This window comes from Bufo gargarizans, chromosome 7 (assembly GCF_014858855.1).
Source record: "Bufo gargarizans isolate SCDJY-AF-19 chromosome 7, ASM1485885v1, whole genome shotgun sequence".
Lineage (NCBI taxonomy): Eukaryota > Metazoa > Chordata > Amphibia > Anura > Bufonidae > Bufo > Bufo gargarizans.
The window spans coordinates 95308638-95313557 of record NC_058086.1 but is presented as its reverse complement, the minus strand read 5'-3'; positions in this window follow the sequence as shown (position 1 = coordinate 95313557).

Here is a 4920-nt window from a genome sequence, read left to right as displayed (position 1 = left end):
TTAGCATATTATAAAAAGTTATTATTTTTTTTTTTTTAACAAAACGGCTGCAGGGAGAAAGGTAAAAAAGATACTGTTATGTAGTGCAAACATTAGCGCATCGCTAATGTCAGTCAGCTTCATAACAGTATTTCTGGTGGTAGAAACCCTTTAAAGGGGTTCTGCAGTTTTTTTTTTAACTGATGATCTATCCTCTGGAGGATGCACTGCACCACCAATGAATTTAATGGGGTGGGGAGTTGGGGCGCACTGCACCACCAATGATAATTAGTCCTTAATACAGGAAGTGGGTGCTAGCAGCAGATCAGCAGCAGTTAACACTTGAGGGGTTAACTGCCGCTGATCGCAGCTCCCTGTCAGAGGCAGGGTGTTGGCTATGTGAATCTGCTGCTGGCACCTGCCTCCTGTATTCAAAGTTAAAGACCACCTTATATGGGTCCAGACTTTAAGTATTAGGCTACACAGGGCGGCGCCCAGGGGAGAAGGAAGCAGTCTCTCCCAACCCCCTGTGCCGCTGCAACCAATGGGGAGAGGGGGGTGGAGGAGGGGCGGGCGCACTGCGCCACTAATGATAAGGACTTTTCCTGGGTCCGGAGTTTAAGTATTAGGCTACACAGAGCGGCGTTCAGAGATGTACCAGCACTTACTATTATTCCTGGGCGCCGCTCCATTCGCCCGCTGTGTGCCTGTGCCCCATTACTGTCTCCTGCTGCATATGCTAATTACCATGGAGCAATGGGGAGGAGAAATCAGCTTCTCTAGTGGGGGTTCCTTCTCCCTGCGCTGTAGCGCTGTCCAATCGCAGCGCAGGGATTAGGAATGCCCAGGAGAGGAGCTGATGTCGCCTCCCCATTGCTCCATAGTAATTAGCATATGGAGCAGGAGACAATAATGGGGCACAGGTGTACAGCAGGCAAACTGAGCGGCACCCAGGAATAATAGTAAGTGCTGGGACATCTCTGGGCGCCGCTCTGTGTAGCCTAATACTTAAAGTCCGGACCCAGGAAAAGTCCTCATCATTAGTGGCGCACCCCTCTCTCCCCATTGGTGGCAGCGGCACAGGCGGGAGGGAGAGACTGCTTCCTTCTCCCCTTTGCTGTTGAGAGAACAGCGCGCTCATGTTCAGAGATACTAGACTGCACAGCCCAGTATCGAAAAATTGGAAATCCCGGTATCATATCGATACTGGGACAAAAGTATTGATTGGGTATCGAAATTTCGATACCTGCAACAACCCTACAGGCCATTGATACTAGTCGTGACGTCACTGGGCCTGCGGTAAACAGCGAGAAGGCCGCGGCGCTACTGCCTTCTCAAACAGCTGATCAGCAGGGGTCCTGGGTGCATTGGCGTTTCTAGCTTTCAAACTTTTGGGGATCACACTGGGAGCCAGAACAAAAGTAGGGGGGGGGCAGCTATAAGAATGATACATTTGCACAAGTATGCTTAGAAATGCTGTGATACTTTACCCAATACCTAAAACCGCAACAGGGAAGAAAAGTCCTGCTGTCTGTGGTTTAAAAATAAATAAATAAATATATATATATATATATATATATATATATATATATATTTGTGGTCATGGCTACGGCCAAGAGATATCCGAAGAACCCTAGGGAGAAAACAACGGGAGCAACCTAACCCAGCTAGGCGTGTCTTAGCTGACCTGACTAAATGGCTTGTTGTGTGCCCTAAGCCATGATCGTGGGTAGGCCTATAAGTGGGCATACCCTGTGGAAATGAGAAGATAAGGGAGGGAGGGTGGGGCACCTGAAAACACACACCTGAGAGTGAGGGTGTGGCTCGTATACGAAGAGCCTCCGCCCCTCCCACAAATGCAGGCTGACTAATCAGCCTTACCAACTTGTGGTCATGGCTACGGCCAAGAGATATCCGAAGAACCCTAGGGAGAAAACAACGGGAGCAACCTAACCCAGCTAGGCGTGTCTTAGCTGACCTGACTAAATGGCTTGTTGTGTGCCCTAAGCCATGATCGTGGGTAGGCCTATAAGTGGGCAAAAACCAAGCCAAGTAGGGTAGAAAAGGAATTTGAATGGCATGTACAAACTAATCCCCAAGCCAACTGCAAGGCATCCGGGATCTAAAGCGAAAATTCGAGGTATGTGAGGCAAGACCAGTAGGAAACCTACAACCCATCTTGTGGATGACAAGGCCAGAGACATGATGCTCAATATTGCGGATACTGCACCAAAGCGGAATGGAGGACCGAGAATACGTTGTGAAATGGATCATAAACCAACTGAAACTTGTAACGTTTGATTCTAGTGCGAGTACTGGCAATGCCCTAGCGTCAGGAGATCGTGGGACCGAAACCTAACTGCCTAGACTATGCAGGAATGAGGGCCAAAAGAACTATGTAGATAGGAAGAGAATCCTTGAATAGTTCCCCAGACAACAGCTATCCGCGCTTTGTTCTACTGTGCGCCCCCTGAGAATTGTTTTTACGCTTGAGACGTGAAGACCGACCTACTATCTGAATCTTCTACCATGAGAAAATGCTGGACCTTGTCCAAAATCCGATTCAACGTGGTTGTAGGGAGTCGGAGGTTAGTGGGGCACCTGAAAACACACACCTGAGAGTGAGGGTGTGGCTCGTATACGAAGAGCCTCCGCCCCTCCCACAAATGCAGGCTGACTAATCAGCCTTACCAACATATATACATATATATATATATATATATATATATATATATATATATAAAAAGAGAAAAAAGGAAAGCAGCACACAAAATTATGTGTGGGTGCAAAAAATCCTCCAACGAGACCTGTGACCAAGATCCCCACTGTAGATAAATGGTAGAAAAGAAGGCAGCACTCCAGTAAATGGTGAAAAGTGGACGATTTATTCACTCATCAGCTCAGCGACGTTTCGGCTCTCACTATGGAGCCTTTTTCCAGCTGGAAAAAGGCTCCATAGTGAGAGCCGAAACGTCGCTGAGCTGATGAGTGAATAAATCGTCCACTTTTCACCATTTACTGGAGTGCTGCCTTCTTTTCTACCATATATATATATATACATATATATATATATATATATATATATATAATGTAGATATATATATATATCATTCTGTGGATCTCCCCCCCATACCAGTGTCATCCACAGATTCCCCCATAGCAATCTGTGGATGACACTGCTATGGGGGGGAATCTGTGGATGACACTGCTATGGGGGGGGGAATCATCTGTGGATGACACTGCTATGGGGGGAATCTGTGGATGACACATACCGTATATAGCATCTTATGCTATATGTGTCATCCACAGATCCCCTCCATAACAGTGTCGACCACAGATAACCCTCCCTATAACAGAGTCATCCACAGATCTCCCTTCCCGCCGCTCACAGGAGTGTACATTTGACATTTCTAAACTGTTATCCATATCCTGCAGTACCTAACTTTAAATCGGGATTCAGCGGCCGCTCGTCTCTACTAGTATCTTAACCTTAGGCCCCATGCACACGGCCGTTGTTCACAGCCGTGTGCGGGCCGTGGAACCGCGGCCTGGATCCCTTCCTGTGAGCTGGAGCGCACGGCGTCACTGGTTGCTATGACGCCGTGCGCCCCCTGCTGCCGGCACAGTACAGTAATACACTGGTATAGATCATACCAGTGTAGTACTGTATTGCGGCGGCAGCAGGGAGCGCACGGCGTCATAGCAACCAGTGACGCCGTGCGCTCCTGCTCTCAGGAGGGATCCAGGCCGCGGTTCCACGGCCCGCACACGGCTGTGAACAACGGCCGTGTGCATGGGGCCTTAGACCACTGAGCTAGCTTCAGTAACAGGGCCAGGCTACAGCCTACAGGCACTGCCTGTTACTTGTTACAGAGCGAGCGCTGATTTCTGCAGGTTAGAGGATACGGCTTACAGTTTAGAAGAAATGTACACTCCTGTGAGTGGTCCAGACCAGTGGCGGATCCAGAGCCTGGTCTCGGGAGGGGCACTTCCAGATTATTTTCTGTCTGCTGCCACAAAACAATAGTGCTTATAGAACAGACTACACAGTGTAGAGTTATACTGTATATTGTGTGGCACAGTGTATGCTATATGTGTATTAACATAAACATATTTCGCATGAAAACTTACGATTACTTGGCTTGGTCCTTGGGGATCTCAGACACCACTTCAAACTTTGGCTAGGGGGCTTGGTGGGGCTGATGGGTGTTTTATCCTAATGAGAAAGATTTCATAATAAGGATTTGGAGAAGGGGCAGAGGGATAGCAGAGCAAGGAGAGGCTGTTGCTGCTACTAGGGGGTCATAATGCCCCCCCAGTAGAAATAATTCTCCTTATAATTCAAAAAATACCTCCTTGTAATGTCCCCATAGTGCCCCCATAATGTGCCAGTATAAAATTACTGCTGCTTCTCCCCATGAGTCACCCGCATTGCTAGGGAGTCTCGTCCCTGTCACCGCCTGCCATTGGCTGCTCCCCCCTTGACGATCTCTCCCCCCCCCCCCCCAACACCGGATGTTTTCATCCACGCACAGGGAGAAGCAGCGGTGCGGGGAGCCATGTGTCAGGGGCCCGGGCATATGGGGAACATTTTTTTAGTCTCGGATAACCCCCTTAAATACCTTGGTTAGGGATAGCAGCTTTGTAATATCTACAAGCCCACAGTCCGAGAAGATATAAGTGAGGGACATGAACGTGTGGAGTCACTGTGGGTAGAAATACATGGAGGCAAAAACAATAATAAATTATTAATAAGAGTTTATTATAAACCACCTAATATGCAGTCCTGATCAAAAGTTTAAGACCACTTGAAAAATGGCAAAAAATCATATTTAGCATGGCTGGATCTTAACAAGGTTCCAAGTAGAGCTTCAACATGCAACAAGAAGAAATGGGAGCGAGACAAAACATTTTTTGAGCATTCAATTTAATGAAAACAAC